The sequence below is a fragment of the Balaenoptera musculus genome, chromosome 17 (assembly GCF_009873245.2).
Source record: "Balaenoptera musculus isolate JJ_BM4_2016_0621 chromosome 17, mBalMus1.pri.v3, whole genome shotgun sequence".
NCBI lineage: Eukaryota > Metazoa > Chordata > Mammalia > Artiodactyla > Balaenopteridae > Balaenoptera > Balaenoptera musculus.
The window spans coordinates 71,381,363-71,405,455 of NC_045801.1; the positions used below are offsets into that span (position 1 = coordinate 71,381,363).

The 24,093-nt window shown below is 39.9% G+C and overlaps 2 long non-coding RNA genes across 2 annotated transcripts in view; both read left to right on the top strand.

Moving 5' to 3' along the window:
- The window catches only part of LOC118883836, a 33,952-nt gene that overhangs the window by 4,552 nt on the left and 5,307 nt on the right, over positions 1-24,093 (top strand). The window contains exon 3 of the long non-coding RNA XR_005017097.1: positions 17,765-19,367. This is a non-coding gene — a long non-coding RNA (uncharacterized LOC118883836). The remainder of the gene's footprint in view (positions 1-17,764; positions 19,368-24,093) is intronic.
- On the top strand, positions 228-17,590 carry LOC118883837. The gene is made up of 3 exons (XR_005017098.1): positions 228-1,226; positions 5,494-5,499; positions 17,580-17,590. It is a non-coding gene; the product is annotated as an uncharacterized LOC118883837 (long non-coding RNA).

The following is a 24,093-nucleotide window of genomic DNA, read 5'->3' on the forward strand; positions in this document are numbered from 1 at the left end:
AAGAACCCATAAATTCTGTTACTAGCCTTGGTGAAAGAGTTTCTGAAAAACTTCTGGGTATTTGCATTAAAAATAAAGCAGACAAGGCATGGACAGATATTTCACCAAAGAGGATATACAGATGGCAAATGAGCATGTGAAAAGATGTTCAATGTCTTTTGCCGTTAGAGATATGCAAATTAAAATCACAGTGATGTATCACTACACACCTATCAGAATGACTAAAACGAAGTGACCGAATGCTTGCAAGGTTGTAGAGAAACTGCATCGCCCTTACACCGCTGGTGGGACTTATGGAAAACAGTTTGCTTCCTATAAAAGTAAGCATGCAACCACCAATGATAGTTGGATTCTTGAGCACTTACCCCAAAGAAACGCAAACTTGTCGTTGGCTACATAACGGCTTTGCCGTGAGGCCCACATCCTAGTCCATAGAACTTGTGAGTATGGTACCTTATATGGCAAAAGGGTCTTTGCAGTTGTGATTAAGTTAACGATCTTGACATGGAGAGATTATTTTGGATGGTTCAAGTGGGCCCAATATAATCAGAAGGGCCTTTATAAGAGGGAGGCAGAAGGGCCAGAGTCAGAAGATCTTGTGATGTTGGACGCAACACTTGGAATGCCGCCATGAGCCCAGGAACGCCAGCCAACTCTGGAAAGAAAGGCAGGGATCAGATTCGCCCCTAGAATTTCCAGAAGGAACTCAGACTTTTTTTTTTTTTTTGGCCATGCCCCATGGCATGAGGAACTTCCCTGACCAGGGATCAAACCCTTGCCCCCTGCATTGGAAGCTCCGAGTCTTAACCACTAGACCACCAGGGAAGCCTGGAACTCAGGCTTCTGATCTCCACAACTGCAAGATAGCAAATTTGAGGTTTTTAAATTAAGTGTGTGGTAATTTATTACAGCCACAATAGGAAACTAATGCACTTTTGTGTTCGCACAAAAACCTGTACGCATATTTTTATAGCAGCTTTATTCATAATAGCCCAAAACTAGGTGTCCTTCAGTAGGTGAATGGTTAAACATTCTGTGCTATGTCCACACCTGGAATACTAGTCAGTAATAAAAGGGAAGGAACTGCTGACGGACGAAACAACTTGAGTCTTACGGTGAGTGAAAAAAGCCAGTCCTGAAAGTTTACATGCTATGTGATTCCATTTATATAACATTCTTGAAATGACAAAATTATAGAAGAAGGACAGATTAGTGGTTCCCAGGGAGTTAAGGAAGATTTGGGGGCAAAAGGGAAGTGGGTATGGTTGTAAAAAGGCAACGGGAGGGATCCTCCTGGTGATGGAAAGTTCTGTCCTGACGGTATGGACATCATTCTCCTGGTTGTGACATTGCTCTGTGGTTGTGCAAGATGTTCCCATTGGGGGGAACTGGGTAGAGTATACTGTGTCTTCTGGATGATTTCTTACAGCGTATGTGAGTATATGATTATCTCAAGATAAAAAGCGTAATTTTAAATTAGCAGTCACACCTCTCAAAAAAATGAAGCAGACAGGAAAAAATGACATGCCTCTTATTAAATGAGATGATGTACAAAGGAGTATTACAATTTATTTTATTTTTGAAGACTAAAGATATGGAAAACCGGCTTAATGTTAAATGAAAAGGGAGGAGCTAATCAATATGGTTCCAATCTTTCTGTTTATGTGTAAAAAGACTGAGAAGAAATCAATCAAAATGTTAACTCTATCAATTTATGTGGTTAGTTCCTTCTTTGTAACTTTGTTTTCCAGATTTTTTACTCTTACAGTTTTAAAGAGTTAACAAGAATTTACCTGTAAGATAGTCATGGATGAAATGGTATATGTCTGGGATTTGTGTCCAGATAATCCAGCTAGAGAGAGAAGAGGAGGAAACGAGGCTGGCTGGTGTTGAGTCTGGGTCCTAGGTACCTGGGGGTCCGTTTACTATTCTCCCTTTTTTAGTTTTCCGTAATAAAGTTTTAAAAGAAGAATTACCTTATTTTTGTTGTTGTTGTTCATTAAAAACAAGCAAATGTACAGTCGATTCTCATTATTCTTGGTATTCTTAGCAAACAATGAGCCATTGCTCCCAGGGAATCACAGGGTTAGGGTCCTGCAAGCCTCTAATCATGACATTTTTGTCAGCCAATCAGAATATAACCTTGTTTTATTTTTTTTATTTCTTTATTTTTATTTATTTCTTTCTTTATTTTTTTATTTCTTTATTTTTTAAAAATATATTTATTTATTTTTGGCTGCGTTGGGTCTTTGTAGCTGTGTGTGGGCTTTCTCTGGTTGCGGCGAGCGGGCGCTACTCTTCGTTGCGGTGCGCGGGCTTCTCATTGCAGTGGCTTCTCTTGTTGCAGAGCATGGGCTCTAGGCACATGAGCTCAGTAGTTGTGGCTCATGGACTCTAGAGCACAGGCTCAGTAGTTGTGGCATGCACGCTCAGTAGTTGTGGCTCGCGGGCTCTAGAGCACAGGCTCAGTAGTTGTGGTACACGGGCTTAGCTGCTCCGCTGCATGTGGGATCTTCCTGGGCCAGGGCTCAAACCCATGTCCCCTGCATTGGCAGGCGGATTCTTAACCACTGCGCCACCAGGGAAGTCCCTAACCTTGTTTTATTTATGTTTCATATATACCGTTGATTCACTAACATTGAACTCAGGGCCAACAGCACTGAACTCATGCCTGAACAGAGTTATCTAATGCGCGTATTTTCTCCTTAGGGCACATCACAGCCTTCTTGCTCTTAGGGACACTAGATAGCATTCAGCGCTACAGGTGGGGGCCATTTTAAACAGCAAGATCAGCAACAAAAAGCACAAAAATGTGATAATCGGCACTTAATAGACTACAAAAATGATGTATGTATACAGTATGCTAGCTGAAACAAGAAGAGAGTGTATAGCCGTGTCAGACCTCAGCAGGGAGCGTGTGCCTCCTTTAGCAAATCAGATTCCCCCAATCTGCCCACATGTACGTCCACCATCTCAAAAGTGCTGGAATATTGATCTGAGGGTTACAAATAAATTTTTTTTTAATTTTATTTTATTTATTTATTTATACAGCAGGTTCTTATTAGTCATCCATTTTATACACATCAGTGTATACATGTCAATCCCAATCTCCCAGTTCATTCCACGAACTCCACCCGCCGCTTTCCCCCCAAAAATACATTTTAAGTAGGCATATCTGCAAATACAGAATTCAGGAATAATAAGCATCAACAAGTTAAAGTGACAAGTATAATGATTGACACAATATAAGTGATAATTAAGTGTTCCTTTCTCTTTTTGTAGGTACAGATAAAGATGCTGAATTATTCAATAAAATTTGATATGTGTACTGTGGTTCTCATGTTAGTGAGTTAAATATATTAGAAAGCAATGTGCAGATGAAACAAATGTCATCTGTAGTTGGGTATAAGTGGTGGTGGGGTTATAGAAAGTTGGACATAACCTCCCAGCCGGTGAGAAAATTAGATTTAACTTAAACGTTTGAAAATTACAACATTTGGGGGAGTTCCCTGGTGGTCTAGTGGTGAGGATTCAGCCCTTTCACTGCCGTGGCCTGGGTTCAATCCCTTGTCAGGGAACTGAGATCCCGCAAGCCATGAAGTGCGGCCAAAATAAATAAAGTTACAACATTTTTGTCAATACTAAATCCACCATAAGCTGGAAGACTCATTACATGCTATTAAATGAGATTTGTGCTTCCCTGAATTTCACAAATGCATCAAGTAAAATACTTTAAAAGGAAGACTATTCACTTTAAGGTGAAAATGTTGAAGAATTCCAGTTTTATTCTGGTTTTTCCAAAGTGATTTTTTTTAAATTTATTTATTTATTTATTTTTGGCTGCGTTGGGTCTTCGTTGCTGCGCACGGGCTTTCTCTAGTTGCGGTGAGCGGGGGCTACTCTTCGTTGTGGTGCGCGGGCTTCTCATTGTCGTGGCTTCTCGTTGCGGAGCATGGGCTCTAGGCGCGCAGGCTTCAGTAGTTGTGGCATGTGAGCTCAGTAGTTGTGGCTCGCGGGCTCTAGAGCTCAGGCTCAGTAGTTGTGGCGCCCAGGCTTAGTCGCTCTGTGGCATGTGGGATCTTCCCAGGCCAGGGCTCGAACCTGTGTCCCTTGCATTGGCAGGCAGATTCTTAACCACTGCGCCACCAGGGAAGCCCCAAAGTGATTTTTTTTAATCAGGAACTTCAAATGGAAAATATTGATGTTTCTGATAAATCTAGCATAATGAAATTAGATTTAGGTTGTAAAAGAGTACAAAAAGACGATGCTTGTAAATGTCATTCAGAAGTCAGAAAAATCACTGGATCTTTAAAATGCTGAATATGTTCATTAAATCTTGTTTGCTAAAACTAAGTGTATAAGGCTGAAACTTTACACTAAAAGACCTCTTTTTTGGTAAAAATATTGTTTCCCATTAATCAACAAATACTGAATGCCTTCTGTAATTGATGCACTTTCTGAGGCATTTTGGGGGGATGCAAATCAGACATTGCCCTTATCCTCTAAAGAACTTTCCTAGTTATGAAGATAAAACCTGCCCTTATCACCTCAGTTGGATAGTGGTTTACCATTTTCAGGAATGTTTTTGCATCTGTTCTTAAATGAGCACATCTCAATTCTCTGAGGCAGGACAGTTAGGATGTAATCCATTCATAAGAGAAGAAAATTACACTTAGGTTGTAACAGTACGTGAAAATGATAGAACTGGAATTAGAACATAGACCTTTCAGATGGTTAGGCCAGTCTTCTAATCAAGTTTTAGGCAATTTTTTTAGGAAGGTCTCTGCTTTTTCCAAAAGAGTAAAATTCCTGTGCCAAGTGCCATAGGAGTTTTGCGAGATCAACAGAGGTTGCAGAGTGGATGGCGTTTACACGGGCAGTGAAGAAAAGTCTAGGTAGTGGGAAAGCCGTGAGCAGAGCGTGGAAGCAGGAGCTCGGCGGTGGCATTAGGAGGTGACGGGGGAGTAGGAGCGAGAATCCTGGGTGTGCTGACTTGTGCAGAAGGGCTGATTCCCCAGGCCACCTTAGGACTCTGATGGAAAACTCCGCTTACTCTCACCCTCTCCCTTCCCCACTCCCAGTAGTGCAACAGGACTAGACCAGAGAGTGCTGTCCCGGGGTCCCTGGATCGTGGCTGGTGAGAGATGAGTCACCACGGGCTTCAGCCCAGGGTGGATGTGGAAATAAGTAACTGCCCTCCCCGCCAACTCTAAACCCGAGGGAGTGCCCTTCTCTATCGTAGATGTGGTGGCCACTGTCTCAGGCGGCAGGCAGGACAGTCCTTAGGGAAGAAAAGGATCAGGTACCTCAGGCGCAGGATGCGGAGGCCAGAGGGCCAGTGCAGAAACGAGCTCTTGCTGCCACTGCAAGAGCGGCCCCACGTCGGTAAAGGGAGAGGTGATACGTGGGTGATGGCAGCGGCCCACACGTGAACAGAGAATTACAGACTTGATGGCTGCGGATGGTTTCCTTAGGTCCCCACAGCACAGGCAGTTGGGGGTCACAGTTCCTAATTCGGTCGGGGGTGCTCAGTATTGTGATCCCCACTGTTCTTACAGGCAGGGCCCACTTGTTGGAACCGTCATTTCATGTGTGCGGGATTCTCTGCGTACAGTGCCCTGTTTGTTTGGGCTGCTGTAACAAAGTACCACAGACTGGTAGCCTATACGTGTGTACAGGAGCGAAATGTATTTCTCACGGTTCTGGAGGCTGGAAGTCCAAGATCAAAGTGCTGGCACAGTTGCATTCCAGCCAGGGCCCTCTTTCTGGTGCATGGCCTGCAGCTTTGCCGTGTCTCCACGTGGCAATAGGGGCAGGGGTCTATGTGGGGTCTCTTTTATCAGAACCCTAGTCTCCTCTCAAAGGCCCACACTTCCTAATACCATCACATCAGGCATTAGGATTTCAACATACGAGCTTTGGGAGGACACATTCAGACCACAGCGTGCCCTTCACCTGTTAACAGTTTCCTATTCTTCAAGGCCCTACCGTTACTTTTCCCCATAACATCTCGAGTCCCACCCGTCAAGATTAATTGTCCCCTCCTCCAACCCCCAGAGTACTTTTTAAACAATAAATGATCATTATCAGCCTGACTCATAAGTACAATTAATTGAGTGCCCATTACCTGGCTGATGTGTGCTGGGTCATTTACATGTGTTATATAACTTAGCCCTCACTGCAGTATATCTCCATGTGGCACATGAGACAGCTGGCAATGGAAATTTTAAGTCACTTGCTTAAAGTAATTGGGCTAATCATATATTGGTTTGTAATGTGCCAAGAAACACCGTCACGCTGGTTAGTAATGGTGCAACAAGAACTCGGGTGACGAGGACTCTGGAATAGAGACTGCCAAGGAAGGCTTCCTAAGGTCAGCTAGGCATATACAAGTAGTTAAGAGGGCAGGCTCTGGAGAAAGCCCACCTGAGTGTGCATCTCGGCTTTTGCATTTACTAGCTCTGTGACCTGTGGCTAATTCCTCACCGGCTCTGTGCTTTGGTGTTGTGCTTGCCTCTTAGGGTTCTTGGAAAAATTAAATGAGAGAGAATTCTGTGGAGTGCTTGGCACTGTCCTTGGCAGATAGTAAACATTCAATAAACATCAGCAGTTATCATTATCATCATCATAATTATTCAATATTAAAAGGTACCAAGATATGTGGCAAGAGCTCCAGAATTTTACTAAGAACATCTGGATTCATGTCCCAAGTCTGCCTCTTTAGAAAGCCTGTCTTAAACAAGTATTTAACATTCTCCATTCTAATTTCTTAATTTTCAAAATGAGAAAAACATATTAGGGTTCTTTTGAGAGCTAAGTGAGAAATCACACCCAAGAATACTTGGTGAAACTATCAAGTGCTTCACAAATATGTTGTGTCAATAGTATTATGAACTAATCTTTAAATATTTTGGAGCATTTTATACACTGCTTGCACACTTAGGTTTAAAAACATTACTAAATCCAAAAGTATGTGGCTAATGATGAAAAATATGAGATATTTACTAGCATCTTTGTTCTTCTCACTTTATGAGATGTTGATGACCAGTTGTTAGTTCACTGTATACAAAATAATGTCTCTGCTGTTTAAAGTACTTAGAACATTCTTATTGTAGGTTGAATTATGTCCCCTGAAAGATAAGTCCTAACTGCTAGTACCTCAGAATGTGACCTTATTTGGAAGTAGGGCCATTGCAGATATAATTAGTTAGGATGAGGTAGGAGTAGAGTGGGCCCACAATCCAATACAGTTGGTGTCTCTTATAAGAGGAAACCTGGAGAGAAGGCCCCGTGATGCAGGGGGCAGAGGCAGAAGTGATGCAGCTTCAACCCAAGGCCTGGTAAGGATTGCCAGCAGACCGCCAGAAACTAGGGAGAGGCAGGAGGGATTCTCCCTTATGGGTTTCAGAAGGAGCACAGCCCCACGGACACCTCGTTTTTGGACTTCCAGCCTCCGGAACTGTGAGACAAAAGAATTCTGTTGTTTTGAGCCACCCAGATTGTGGTACTTTGTTACAGCAGGCCTAGGAAGCCAATATAATACCTTATGAATCTCTTTCAAGAATGTTTGATAATCTTAATTTTTAAAAAATAAGAGAGTTATTTTAGGGAATTAAAGAACCATAAAGTGGAAAAGAATAAAATACTATCTTAGACCAATACTATTCATGAGTCCAAAAATCTATGAGAGGCAACAAAAAATAATAAGAACACATGGGTTTTTCAGTCATATGTGTCTGGCTTCAAATTCTTGCCAAGCCACCTAATAGCTGTGTGAACTTTAGTTAAAATGTGCTCATTTCCTCATTTAAAAAATGGAATCATCATGCCTATGTCACAGGGTTGTTGAGAAGCGTTTTTCCAGCACCTGGGGCCAAGCAGGGACTCTGGCACATTGTAATTCTGAGTAGATGCCAGGGGATGTTCTGTCCAACAGCCTGGTGATTGTAATTTACCACAATCTCAGATTAAGAATTGTAAATAATCCCTACATTCCCCTTTAGTAACTCATCACAAATATTCCATTCAGGAGTCAAATTTTTACTTGTGAATATGAAGCAGAACACTGATTTTGCAATATCTGTCAGTATTCATCCAACCCTCTCTCCTCTTTCTCAACATTTCCTTTTTTTTTTTTTTTTCAAGTAAAAGGAATTTACTTTTCAAGTAAAAGGAATCACATCTTCATTTGTAATTAAAAAACTGGAAACAGCTTACACATCTGATAGAAGCAGGTCATTTATATTGTACAATATGCAACTTATTTGAACAATAATATGGGATTATATGACATGGTACTGTGATATGTATATGTGTATATATTTACACATTCACATGAATATATGCAACAAATACACATATATTTAGGATACAACTAGAACACATACAGCCCAAAATAGCATTGAGGCCTTTATTTGAACAATTAAAAACAACTGTGTTTTCATTCGAGAGAAGCCATTGTAGGGGTAAAGGAGCAGAATTCAAGAAGAACTTCAAGAAGGCTTTAACATCTGGAATCAGATGTCATGATTTCAGAAAGGTTAATACTCCCAAGTCGACCCTTGTTATAAATTGTCCAGTCTCAACATTTCCTTTTGTCTTCTTGGTTCTTTATCCATTTTAAAGCAGCACCTAGGCGCTTCTGTTTGTACTCAGGGAAGGAATGTAGCTATGGGGCGGGGGTGGGGCGTGCTGACCTTTGAGTTTTAAGGATAAAAACTAATGAATTAATAGACAAAAGGCTGGGGAGGGAGCATCAAAACGATTACAGCTTCCCCTCCTTCTTCCACAGTCTCTCGACAGCCTCAAACAAGAATCCCCAAGGCTGAGAGGGGTCCTGAGTGTCCAGATGAGAGGAGCCTGGGAGGGTCCCAGAGGAGAGCACTCTCCCTGCCGAGTGCAGAGTCAGCACATCCCAGGTGGGGTGGAGGTCCCAGAGCCAGCAGCTCCAAGCTTCAGCTCTGGGGGAGACCCCTGGGCGTTAGCGGGACCCAGGGGGAGCGGCTGCCTGGAGCACCAAGCAGTAGAATGAGTCCCACTCATCCTTGGGAATGAGACCCAAGGACGGAGGCAGAGAAGAGCAATCCTAACTCAGAGGAGTCGTGGGATAGGAAAACGACAGTCTCCAGGGGAACCTGCTTGGCCTAATCCAAAAGGTCCAGGTGGGGAATTGTTATCTCAAGTGATCGAGGGTCCAGATGACATTGAAGAGAAATGAGCTTCATCTCAATATCTTGGCTTTATGCAAATATTAGGGGAAAAGAGGGGAAGATACTGAATTGACCAAGACAGAATTTTTGCCAGCCTGGTAAAATGATGCCTTGGAATAGAAATTGAATTGTAGTAATTCTACAATTTCTGTGTGTACGTTTCATGCACATATGAGTTTGTAGGTGCAGATTCTGGCCTAATATACCTGATTTATCAGTTTGAACTATAAAGCTCAATTTAATCCAATCAATGTTTATTGAGTGCCCGCCATGTGGCAGGCAGTGTTCTAGCCCACATGATGTCTACTGTCCAGTTGGGGTGGTGGGTACTAAAAAGCAATTGCAAGTCAAATAAATGTTACCAAAAGGGAAGTTCGTGGAATCACATAGCAGAACAATTTAGACTATATAGCGGTATGGTAAATGCCTCCTTGAGAAAATTACGCTTAAGCTGAAACATGAGAAATTAGAAGGAATACACCCAAAGTGAAATGTAATCAGGAGAAGAGGGGTAGAGGGAAAAAAGGGAGAGCCTGTTTCAGAGCTGCGAGTGACAGGCGGCACGGTTGGGGCATAGAGGTCAGAGGGAAGGATACTAGTGCTTCGGCTCAAAGAAGTTTTTAGATTTTTATGATATTATTTCTTTGCTAAGTAAGTTGGCTGGAAAATCAGATAATGCAGCATATTTAGGTCTAAAACCAGGGGGAAAGTCTAGCCATTATTTAAAGTAGCATTCTATCATAATGCCCCAAATTCACTTGAAATGACTGATAGTTCTAGAGTAAAAATATTTTCACTCCTACACCCTATGCCTATTTCTAGACATTATCTGTAGTTTCATAACTGTGTCCAGATGGGGGTTCTCTTAAGGTCATAAAGACTGTGTGCTCTTGTAACTATGTCACTATCTTCCCAACATGTTATGGTGTTTACAAGTGTAAATGAATTCAGAACTTTATACCACTTCCATTGGAACTCAGTACATTTCAAACGTTCTTTTGATCAGAATCTGATCATTTATTTCACTTCTGGGTTGGCAGTCTCCAACGACACATTTGTTGTGTTACATCTGTGTGGGCTGAAAATTTACAACTTAAAATGCATTCTTGCTTTAAACTATTATAAACGGTGGCTTCAACGAGGATATGCATCCTGTAGTATTGCTGAATTAACTTATTCTGCATTTGACTTTTGATTTGGCCCACTTGTGGTTACCTTACAAAGCATCCATCCCCTTCTTTTTGTTTCTGTTATTTCTATGATTTTTTCCTCTGCATTGCACACAATGTCAGTCTACCAAGCCCTATCTACATCACCTTCTGAATGTCCCTTTCTCACAATTCCCATGCTACTTCCTGGTTCAGGCTCTTAGCCTTTCTCACTTTGACTAATGCCTCCAAATTGCCTGCATGCTCTCTCCCATCAACAACCCTCCATCCTGCTGCCAAAGTTTTCCATCTTGTTGCCAATCTTTCCTCCTTAAAACCCATCTCGGTTTCCCTTCACCCAAAGCAGCTGTCTCCAAATCTCAGTGAACTCACACCCTTAACCGGGAAAACAGTGTGGAGCATGCAAACCCAATACGGCCAAATTTATTTCTTATAATTTATGTGTTTGTGTTATTATATTAATATTAGGTCTACTATAAATTGCATCACAAGAAGAACAATTTTAAATATAAACTAAACTGAAAATACATAAAAGTTACAGTTTTTCCTATACTCCCTTGAACTCCCACAGACTCACATATACTCTACCTTTGAGCTACAATGTATCGCTTAGAATTCTCTCACCTACCAGAGTCACTCTTTTTTTTTTTTTTTTTTGGTGGTGCGGCATCGGCATTTTAGTTCCCCCACCAGGGATTGAACACGTGCCCCTGCAATGGAAACGGGGAGTCCTAACCACTGAACCGCCAGGGAATTCCCACAGTCACTCTTGACTCTGTATCTTTGCGTAGGTTGTTGCTTCTGCTTGGAAATTCTTTTACACTCCCACTCCCCCCAGCCGTTCTTTGCCTAATTCATACCCATCCTTCAGGGCTCATTTGCTTGACTATCTTCAAGGATACCTTCCTGGATCCTCTCAGACAGGATCAGATACCTTTCTCTGTGTTCCCATAGCAACCTGAGCATCCTTTATGTAGGCTGTGTCCCTTACTAGTCATTAAGCTCCTTGAGGATGAGGATCAGGGGTTTCATCTTCATGTTATCATTGCCTAGAACAGTACTCAGTACATAGTGTAACATTACTATTCAGCTGAAAATAATTTGTCAACGGTAGTTTGGTGGAAAGCAAGATGGACGACATGTCGTTTTGGTCATGGTGGGGGGCTTGTAATGTTTTATGCATCTTTAAGAATTGTTGCCCATTTTGCTTCCCATCCCCCCCCCCCGCCGCCGCCAGGAACAGGATTGTACTTTTTTATACTAATTTATTTTCATCTAATTTTAACTGCTCTCCACTATTAGTCATTTCAAAAATTTGGTACAACCTAGATGTTTAATAATAGGTAAATTGCAAAAAGTACACATGATATTAGATTGTAGAAAAAATACATATGCTCTATGTAAAAGAATCTTGGAGGATATATTCTAAGGTATTAATAAACATTTTATTACAAAAGTAGGTTTGTATTATTAAAACACTTCCTGCTCTTTACAGAAAATCAGAAACCACAAATAAATAAATTAAGAAACAGTCAAAATGTCACTGTCCTAGAGACAGCTGTTAGGTGAGAGAGGATGGGGGGAGAGAAGACGTATATGAGTCGATTAGGGACGGATTAGGAAAAGGGTCGTCTTGATTGGCCTTTTGGAGGGAAGCACAGAAAATCAAATTAATTTGGTGGGAATACGAGGGATCGCTTGAAATAAATGAGGAATTCTTTTGAAGTAGCTAAACCTATCTTCCTACCTCAGATTAAAGTGCAGTTTATTCATTTAATTTGCTAGCCCAAAATCTGGACAAATTAAGCACACGTTTATTTCCAGATTTATTCTCTTCTACTCCTCTATTGCAGCCAAATTATGCTCCTCATGCTTCCCCTAAACTTGTCCCTAATGTCCTCTTGACTTTGCAAGTTATGCTATGCACAAGTTATTATTATAATGAAAGCCACCAATCATTGTATATTGAAGTATGTCCACCTTTCAGAGCTCACCTGAGCTGCTTCCTCCTCCGTGAAGTCTTCTCTTCCCAGCCCACCCTTACCACTCAACTGCAAGGAATCGCTTCCCTTTGAATCTCTGTAGAGACCTTTTTTGGTTGATGGCCTCTATATTCTGGTTATGGAAAGGGAACAGAGCAGAGAATTTGTACTGTGTGACAGTACTTTTTAAACTGAAAAGCATTGTACAAATATATGTTATCTCATTCCTAGAACTAGATTATTAACCCCTTTAGGACAGAGATTATATTTTATTCAAACTTTTGTCTCAATTGCCTAACATAGTTATTTAATAAATATTTGTTAAATAGCATATAATAATTCTTTTCTGCTTTCCCTTGTATCAATTCTTTGGGAGCGGCCATGAGTTTTAAAGAAAGGCTTCTTGTCTTTGTTTACCTCTTACCCACTAATTTTGCTAAAGGCTCTGTGCTGATTGTGGAGGAGATTGAGATACGCATCTTTTTCATTGAGTTTGTGAGGTGTTGGTATATAAAGCTGTTTATTTCCAGGCATAATACTCTTTGATGAGCAGCTGATGAGGCATTTTCCCGGGCCTTTACTCTTGGACCTAGAATACAGGCAGAGCTACCCAAACTAGAAGTGCAGACACTAGTCCTCTGGGTGGCACATTCCAGACACCTGCACTCACTTTGGAATATCAGCTGCATATTCTCTCATACCTCAGATCTTACCAGAAGGATTTTCCTTGACTTCAGTTGTCATAGAAGGCAATGAATTTCTTCCACACCAGCATCTCAGATTATCTTGTTGTTATGTCCTTTACGGACAGGTGGAGCCCAGCATAAATGGAGGATGCTTGGCTCTCTCATCCTACGAGCTGTTTCTGGACCATATTGGACTACTAGACAAATAACACACATTTTAGTCTTTAAAATGTGAGTTCTCAGGGAGGAAGCTTTGAGACAACTCACCATTCGATACAGAATTATATTGTTAGATTTATTCATCAGAAAATTTCTTTATACAAGTGCATTTATTCATTCATATACACATTCATTCATGCATATGTCTTTACAGAAACATGTTTGCTTTGGCAGAGACTGTTCCTTTCTGTTCAGAACCCATTTATTGTCTTATTTTGTGTCAGACCCCCCGCTAGCTTCTGAGGATAGAGAGTTGAGTGAGTTGCAGCCCTTGTCTTATGGAACTTAGATAGACCTTCAGATATGCCCAGGAGCTCACAGCGAACCGGAGAAGACAAATCATTGTAATTCACCATGAAATGTAGGATCGTAGACACAAAGTGCAGCAGCAGTTCAGAGGGCTGCAACATTATCTCAATCCAAGAGAATCAAGGAAAGCTTCACAAAGCTGGTGAGAGTTCTAAAGGATAAGCAGGGATTCACCAGGCAAGTGATGGGGGGTGCGGGCATTCCAGGCACAGGGAACAATCTGTGAAGTGGCACAGAGACGTACAGTGGTGTTGAAACATCGGGGTCCTAGCATAAGGTATGAGTTCCTCGGGACGTGCAAGATGATCAATTGGAGTACCAGGTACTATATTAGAACTTCTATGGAAAGAGAAATATGAATTAAATCTACACTGAAATGCCACTTCCCTGTCAGATTAGCAAAAATCTGAAAATTCTACACTCTCTTTTGATAAGGTTGTAAAGAAATAGGTGCACTTTCCACTACTGGTGGGAATGTAGATTGGTACAATATATAAGGAAGGCAGTTTGAAATATCACAAGTACAAACACACATGCCTTTTGAACCAATAATTTCTCTTCTTATAATTATATAGATATATAGATAGATATAAAGTTATGCACACTTGCAAAATGATACATATTTTGTAGGTTTTTCATTGTAGCCTCATTTATAATACTTTTGTGATTCATTCATGTTATTGCAGGTATTGGTTTTTCATTCCTTTTTATTGCTGCGTAGTATTCCATTATATAGATGTACCACATTTTGTTTATCCATTTACCAATGGTTGGGCATTTAGGTTTTTTTTCCAGATTTGGCTATTATGAATAAACATTCACCTGTAGATCTTTGTGATGTTTTTGTTCTCTTGAATAAATAAGTAGGAATGAGATTGCTGGGTTGTATGGTAAGTATTTGTTTAAGTTTATAAGAAACTATTGAACTGTCTTCCTAAAATGGCAGTACTGTTTTGCATTCCCACTAGCAATTTATGAGCGTTCCACTTGCTCTCTATCCTCGTCAGCACTTGTTACTGTCCACCATTTAATTTTTGACATTCTAGTAGCTGTGTAGAGGTATGTCATTGTGGTTTTAATTTGTTTTCCCTAGCAATTAATGAACTTGAGCATCTTTTCATACGTTTGTTGCCATCCATATTTCTTCTTTGGTGACATATCCAAATCTTTGTGACATATCCAAATCTTTTGTCCCTTTTGTTAGATTGTTTCCTTACTATTGACTTGTAAGCGTTCTGTATATATTTGGGATATACATCTTTTTATCAGATATGTGGTTTGGAAACATTTTCTCCCAGTCTGTGGCTTCCTTCTTTTTTTTAAAAAAATATTTGTCTATTTATCTACTTATTTATTTTGGCCGCGTTGGGTCTTAGTTGTGGCACATGCATCTTTGTTACCGCATGTGGGCTCTTCGTTGCAGTGCGCAGGCTTTTCTCTAGTTGTGGTACACAGGCTCTAGAGCACGCAGGCTCAGTAGTTGCAGCATGCAGGCTCTCTAGTTGTGGCACATGGGCTCCACAGCGTGTGGACTCAGTAGTTGCAGCATGCAGGCTTAGTTGCCCTGCGGCATGTGGGATCTTAGTTCCCTGACCAGGGATCGAACCCGCGTCCCCTGCATTGGAAGGCAGATTCTTTTTTTTTATTTTAATAAATTTATTTATTTATTTATTTTTGGCTGCATTGGGTCTTCGTTGCTGCGTGCGGGCTTTCTCTAGTTGCGGCGAGCAGGGGTACTCTTCATTGCAATGCACAGGCTTCTCATTGCGGTGGCTTCTCTTGCTGCAGAGCATGGGCTCTAGGCACGCAGGCTTCAGTAGTTGTGGCTCGTGGGCTCTAGAGTGCAGGCTCAGTAGTTGTGGTGCACGGGCTTAGTTGCTCCGTGGCATGTGGGATCATCCCGGACCAGGGATTTAACCCGTGTCCCCTGCATTGGCAGGTGGATTCTTAACCACTGCACCACCAGGGAAGTCCCTGGAAGGCAGATTCTTAACCACTGGACCACCAGGAAAGTCCCTGTGGCTTTTCTTTTTCTTCTCATACTAGTGTCTTTCAGATACCAGAAGTTTTAAATTTTTGTCTAATTTATTAATTTTGTCTTTTATGATTCAAGCTTATTGTGTCTTATATTACAAATATTTACCTCAACCAAGGTCATAAAGATTTTCTTCTATGTTTTCTTATAAAAGTTTTATAGTTTTACCTCTAATATTTAGGTCTGTTATCCTCTTGAAGTTAATTATTTGCACATGGTGTGTATATGTTAATCTTTAAGGAAAAAAAAAAGGTCCAAGTATGATGACCTTTATTTTGATGTGACTATTAGTATTTCTCCACCTAGTGCATACTTAAAAACACTCACACATTTGATCTGTCAGTTCATATAATTAAATGACGTTTTAACAATAAATACAAAAGCAGTTTTTTTTTTTGAAAAGTAACAAAAGTATTTTGAAAACAAATGTTTGGAAATAATCATTTAATTTTATTTTTGAAATAGATATAAATGTATCTCCACACACTTAGAAAACTTGGAAATAGATTTTTCTAACTTCTTTTAAAGTTTTCCACTTTAAAATGAAGCACTTCAGTGAGATCCAAACACTTTTTTAAAATTTGAAAGTACAACACCTTCTAATTACCTGTCAAGAACAGTTAATCAACATTAGGAAAGGTGGAAGCTACTAACTGATTTTCGATAAAAACCTTTGAAAAAGTGGATGGAATTGAAAACTAAATATTGGATCTACATATCTTTGTGAAGTATCTTTTTTTTTTTAACAAGCAGGTATCAAAAAAGCTGAACTTACAACTTAACTTTTGGATTGCTATTGCAAAAAGTGATAACCCAAGATTTTTAAAAATGATTATGCATATTCACTTAGTAGTCATCAAAAATATTAATAGTAAAAACAAAAAGAATTTTTGTACCAGTAATAAAATAATTTTAAATTATTTTTATATCACACTTGCTTGTCTATATTTTATAATGTGCATAATTTATAAGTATATAAATATATTATAATTAGAAGTATCCTTGAACAAATCACTCAGTCTCTCTGGATTCCTATATTCTCATCTGTAAAATAAATGGTTTTGCTTCCAGAATCTGCTTAACTTGCTTGAAAATTATTTGATTTTATAATTCTACGCCTAGAGATTCCTTTTTGGCCTGTACATCTACATCTTTTAAATGATACTATCATCAGGATTCTTTCACATGTTTAAAAACGTTAACGACTGGACTTCCCTGGCAGACCAGTGGTTAAGACTCCGTGCTTCCACTGCAGGGGACCTGGGTTCTATCCCTCTTCGGGGAACTAAGATCCTGCATGCCATGCAGTGTGGCTAAAAAATAAAAATAAAATTTAAAAAAAGTCATTAAAGACCTATATTTTCTTTGTAATTCAGACAGCTCAATTCCCCCTGCCAGAGGTCAATCCCAAAGTTACACAAGTATCACTTGAGGTAAAAATTAATTCTTTTCCCCCCACTGGGGAATACTGGTGAAAAGATCAGTTCGATAGCACCACTAGCACCACAACAACTGGGGAATGAGAAGAGGCATTTTCTTAAGACAGTGGGGAAAAAAAAAGAAGGAAAGAAAAAATAATCAGACATGGGGAATGACAGAGGAATTTATTTCGAAGAAAGGAATGACAGAACCTGGTGATAGGTTGGGTATAAGGGACTTTGTAGAGAGAACAGTTAAAGGTAATTTAGGGGATTCTAGCTTTGGAGATAGATAGGAGAAAGATGGTATTATGAATAGATTTATGAACATATTAAAAGGATGCCGGTTTGTGACAGGAGAATGTTGAGCAGAGTTGCAAAAGTTAAATTCGAAGTAATTTTGGTACATCCAGTTATGATTTTTCTCTCCTTTTTTAATTAAAAAATAAATCACAGATTATGGGAAAAAATAGATGAATATCCCTAATGGATAAAGAGCATGTACAAATCAATAGAAAGAAAAATACATTTCCAATAGAAAACTGGGCAAAGACAATGGCCAGCGATTCACCAAAGAAGAAACCTAAATGACAAATAAATGTGAAAAATGCTCAACCACATAAAGCATTTAAAGATTGTGAAATTAAATTAATAATTTAATTTAATATAGATTATCAGGATAGACTTTAGCCGTAATGATGTTGCTTCTTTGGAGAAATGGTTCTTTTCTCTTACAGAATTAGATTTGAATGTGCTTACAATGTACTTCAGAGCTGTGACTCTGTGCTCTGGCTCGTGGAAGTGAGAGCCTGAAAGGGAGAGAGAGCCTGGCTGGAGCAAAGCAGGTTGATGTGACGTAACAGGTGGTCCAGAAACGTGATGAGAAGAGCTGAGAGTTGGAGGGATTAATGATGACTACATCAAGTGAAAAAGATGATCTTTTACAAATTGAAACGATAGATCTCGTTTCTGAAGATGAAGAAAAAGTGAGATATATCCTCCTAAACCAGCTCTCCAGGAATCCATTAACACAGTAATCCCAGCGTATCTGGAGGAGTTGAGGAAGCACCAGATAAATACTGAAAAGCACGAAAGGTGCACAATCTTAGGTACATGAGTACAGAAGATAAAGTTTGTCATGTACACTCATATCCAAGAAATGGAATTTGGTTTGAAAATCCTAGAGGATGCCCTAAGAATGCATAAGAGAATGATAGATCCTGTTAAAGAAAAAAACATCAGGAGAAACAGCAGAATTTCTCCACCTCTATTTGGAATCTATAGAAGAAATTAAGGAACAAAACAATGATGAAGAAACCATTTCACCAGCTTCAGGACTTGTGGTGTATTTTATGACAAGTCTTAACTTCGTAATAAGTAGTGGCAGTTAATTTTCCTTCTTATACTGCTGATTATTTATATGTCTTTAGTGACTACCTGCTATTCTAACTGAATGAAGCTTAGAATTCTAGGAGTCCCTCCTCATTTTTCAGGCTGAAATTTCTGAAGCCATGTTAACATAGTACATAGAGTGAAATTTCAGGGCCTAAAGCTCTTAATTATATATGCTTTGAAAAGAAATTTTTAAAAGAATTCTAATGAGAATCTGAACCTGACTTTCAGTGTACTTTCTTGGATCATCTATCTCCTTGGAGAGGTAGTAACCTTCATTCAGAGCGATGTTTTATTAGGATTCTCAATTTTCAAAGCGGGCGTCAGACTTCTGAATTGTTTGATAATGTGTGAGTCTCTAAATGACAACACAGAAAATCTATAGTTCAGGTAATGGTCAAGCATAAAATATTAACTCACTGTTTGCTGAGATGTTGTCAGTGTCCTAGCTGAGAGAAGAAATGTTTTGGGAAGACTGACTAGAGAACTTATGCTCTATAGTGATGCTGGGGTGTGCTGTCCAGACCCCCCGTAGGCCTGCGGAGCTCATTTCCGCCGCTGCCCACACTCATGGCTGCTGACGGCTCGTGGTCCCCTCCAGGAATTGCCCTCAGCGGAAGCCGCTTTGCCCGAGGTTGCACCACCTCCCTGAGACAGCTTGCAGCAGTTACTGGTTGTGGTGGGGCACAGACCTCCTTCCCTCACCTCTGAAGCTCCCTCTGGGCCTGACTGAGGCTTCGCCAGCAGCCGCATCGTGGTTCACCTTCTGCCAGCTTTACTTCCCCAGTGGCCTTTCAGGTGCTGCTCCTGAGTACAATCCTTAAAAAATCTCCGGCATGCAGATTGCCCCCCAGATGCTATTTCCAGAGAACCTGAGCTAAGACGTACTCCAGATACTCTTTCAGATATTTCAACTCAATCCCTGGGTCGAGCTAGATCATAAGAAAGGTAGGTGGCTTTCTTGGTAATTTAATATCGGCCAGCGTAGAATTGCTTAGTTTAATTTGCATGGAGGGGTCTTACATCTGCCTTTGAGGAGTGACGCTATAAAGAACAGACAGCTCTGTCTGTCATTATTTATTCATTGTCATTATTTATTCTCGAAACTATCATTATTTCTACGATTTCATTTCTAGGGAGTTTATCCTAAAGGAATAATTTGACTTGCATGCAAAGCTAAATAAAGATAAAGATTAACAGTGTATAATAAGGGAATATTGGAAACTATATAGATATACACCATATATACATTACTTAAGTTTTAAAAACACATGTAACAACATAAATAATCTCATTTTTAAATGCCCTAAATATATTCATAGATGAAGTTACCTGAAATTTGTCAAAACAGATCATGACATTAGATGTAGATATAGTAATTACCTACATAGATGTAAAAGTTGAAGTTACATCATTCTTATAACTCCTTAAAATTATATATATTTGACTCATTTAATTTTAGACAGATTCTAATGTATATAAAAATTGAACATTTTCTTGAATAGATATGTTAATTTTTAAACAAATTTTACCAATGTTGTTTGTAATAAAGGAGTTTTAAAGTTTATGGGACTTCTCTGGTGGTCCAGTGGTTAAGAATCCGCCTTCCAATGCAGGGGATGTGGGTTTGATCCCTGGTCAGGGAACTGAGATCCACATGCCGCAGGGCAACTAACACGCCACAGCTACTGTGCCTGCACACTCTAGAACCCGCATGCCACAACCAGAGAGCCTGCACACCGCAACTACTGAGAAGCCCACGCACCTCAACGAAAGATCCCGCATGCCACAACGAAGATCCCATGTGCCACAACTAAGACCTGACGTAGCCAAATAAATAAATAAATAAATATTTTTTTAAAAAAGTTTAGCTGTGATAGCCAGTTATTCTAATAACCTTAAAATGAATTTCTGGCACAACTGAATTATTTTATATCTATTTAGTTTGTATCAACAAACTTAAATATTTAGTATTCATCATCTGTATATAATATTTTTTAAACATCTTTATTGGAGTATAATTGTTTTACAATGGAGTGTTAGTTTCTGCTTTATAACAAGTGAATCAGCTAGACATATACATATATCCCCATATCTCCTCCCTCTTGCATCTCCCTCCCATCCTCCCTATCCCACCCCTCTAGGTGGTCACAAAGCACCGAGCTGATCTCCCTGTGCTATGCGGCTGCTTCCCACTAGCTATCTATTTTACATTTGGTAGTGTATATATGTCCATGCCACTCTCTCACTTTGTCCCAGCTTACTCTTTTATCTACACTGTCATTTATTCCTATCAACCCTACAGATTCAACTTTATTCCCATTTTACTGAGAAGAAATTGACCTTCAAAGAATTTTAGTACTAGCCTGAGGTTGAATAACTAGTTCACGGAATTGTTCAGACTCAAGCTCAAGGCTAACTTTTTCAAATTTTTTGCTCCTACTCATCTTCCAAAGTAGAGGCTCAATTTACGTGTATTTTTAGTGGATTCATCCGTGAAACAATGTTACAGATTGTGATATTGTGATTTAGAATAAATGTATAGTTTGGTCTTTGTCCAGGGTTCTTGGCTTCTAACTGCCAAAGCCCTTGAAATTTCTTGAGTGATAAGAGCAATGGGAGCATCTTTTGTTCTATTTGGTCTCTTGGCCTCAGTTCCTGAAATTGCTTCAGAGCCATAAAAGTGGAATGGGTGTCTTGTTACTCACAACAGGGCTCTTTCAACCACAACTGAGTTTATGTCAATGAGGTGACTCTTGGAAATCACCTAGAGATGGGCGTGCTGGTTGCCAGGAGAATCAACCATGAATAAATCATGGAACTTTCACTCCCGCGCCGATTTCCAAGGAGGAGAGAGAGGCTGGATGTTGAATCAGTCACTGATATCAATAATTTAATCAATGATGCCTGTGTAATGAAGTCTTCATAAAACCCCCCAGAAGGAGGAGGTGCACAGAGCTTCCAGGTTGGTGAACCAGATCGCTTCCATGTGCCACAGCGCTGGCCCCAAACTCCAGGAGGACAGAGCTCCTTTGTGCGGGACCTCTCCCTATGTATCTCTTCATCTGGCTATTGATAAGCACCTTTTAACATCCTTTGTCATAAATTGGTAACCTACTGAGTAAACTAGTTTCCTGAGTTCTGCGAACCACTCTAGCAAATTAATCAAATCTGAGGAGAGGGTCAAGGGAACCTCTTATTTATAGCCAGTCAGTCAGAAGCACAGGTAACAACTTGGACTTACGATTGGCATCTGAAGAGGAGGGTGGTCTTGTGGGACTGAGCCCTTAACCTGAGGATCCTGATGCTGTCTCCAGGTAGATATGCCAGAATTGAGCTGAACTGCAGGACACCCAGGTGGTGTCCAAGATTGCTTTTTGGTGGAGGGAAAAAGCCCACACATCAGAATTTGTGACCAGAATTATTATATAGATAAATACTTAATAGCTTGATGTAACCAAAGAAGCGTTAAATGAAACCAGTACAAAAATATAAACTCTATTTTAAAATATAAATATATATACAGACATAGGAAAAATGTTTAAAATGATATACATTCTTGAATGGTGGAATTATGAATGACCCTTATCCTAGTATACTTTTTCTTAGTTTTGTAATATACATAAAATGAGTATGTCAAATTTATAACTAGAAACATTGGATTTTTAGTTATAAATATAAAGCTGCTTCTTATTTTTAAAAGGAGCATATCAGTCTCCCAGATCACTTTAGGATGTGCAGTTTGTGTTGAGCTTACTTTTAATGAGTCCTAGTTCACTTTACATTTTTCCTTGTTTCCAAGACTGTAGAAAAACCAATTGATTTCTTCTAAAGTTCCACTAGGTGGTGCTACAGTGGAATTAATCTTGGCTTTTTTTTTTTCTTTTCTTTTCTTTAATCCACTAGTTCTCAAACTTTAGATCCTGTTTTGGAATTCCAGGCACTATTCATTTCCCCCAGTCAATCTCTTCATGGTGCCATTACCAATTAACAAAAACAGATCACCTCACTGCAACTCTAGTGCTGATTTAATGTGATATTAAGGAGGTGACATCTATTAAATATGATAGAAAATCCATTGATTTATGCTGAATGATAATATAAGCAATGGTCTGTTGTAAACATTAAACAGACATATATCCAACCTTGATAACCATGAGTCCTTGGAGATAACTGGAGGTATCTGTACCATATTTTGTGAACCACTAATTTACAATACAGTACGTTAAGAAATTTGGATTGTTAATTTTCCAATTACCAGTCATTCTCAACTTTCAGATCTTGAGCTACAGTAATCCAAAATAATGGCACACTGATGATTAAATGCATGCTATTATGTATGGCATTTAGAGCAGTCTGTGCAAAGGTCATAAGTGTTCTGGCCCAGAGGTACTTTATTTATGAGGCTCAGTAAATTTCTCCTTTTGCTGCACATTTGTCCCCCAGCGATCTTTCTGGCTCATGGCTTCAGACATCACAGAATTATCTCATTCTAATAATATATGCTCTTTAGCTTTTTTTCCTGGTAATTTTGTCAATAAATGTCATGAGTTGTAATACTGTGCCATTAGAAAGATTTAGCAAAAATAAGTCACAATTCGTTACTTGTAAATAAATTTATGTAGTAAAAAGAAAAACCCCAATTTTTTTTTTTCCTGTGTAGGGAAAAACCCATTTCTTCCCTACTGTGTGTTTCTCTCCTGTGTGTCTCCTTTCCCACTCTCATCAAACACTTCACACCTGACACTTCTGGTCACGAAATGTGGGTCTTTTCCCCAATAACAAAAAGCGAGTCTTTGGGATGCCAGCTGGGTGTCCTATGATTTAACTAAACTCTGATCCTATCGACCTGGAGGTAGGTCAGATCCCACAGGTTAAGGGCTCAATCCCATAAGACTCCCCTCAACACACACTCACAGTCGCACACTTCAGATGCCAGTCACAAGCCCAGGTTATCACCCGTGCTCCTGACCAAACTGGATATAAATCAGACGTCCGTTCAACCCCCTCGTCAGCTTCCATTAATTTGCTAGAGCAGCTCACAGAACTCAGGGAAACACTTACTTACATTTACCATTTTATTAGAGGATATGATAAATGATACAGGTGAACACCCAGATGAAGACATAGACAGGGTGAGGTCTGGGAGGGTGCCAAGCCCAGGAGCTTCTATCTTATGGAGTTGGGGTGCCTCACCGTCCCGGTGCGGATGTGTTCCTCCACCTGGAGGCTCTCCGAAGCCCCCCCCCATTGGGATTTTATGCAGGCTTCCTCGCATAGGCAGGATCAATTATTAACTCCATTTCCAGCCCCGCTCCCCTCTCTGGAGGATGGGGTGTAGGGCTGAAATTCCAAACTTCTCACCAGGAGCCCACTCAGAGTCACCTCCACAGAACAAAAGGTGCTTCTAGTGCCCTTATCACTTAGGAAGTTTCAAACATTTTAGGAGCTTTGCACCAGGGATGGGGTCAAAGACAAATAATAGAACAATAGGTGCTCCTAGTATTCTTATCACTTAAGAAATTACAAGGGTTTGGGGAGCTCTGTGCCAGGAACCCGGGACAGAGACATACATATATTTTTTTCTATAATCTAACACGTAGTGTCTATAAAAGGTTGATGTGGTAAACTAAATAATGACCTCCAAATGTCCACATCCTAATCCCTGGAATCT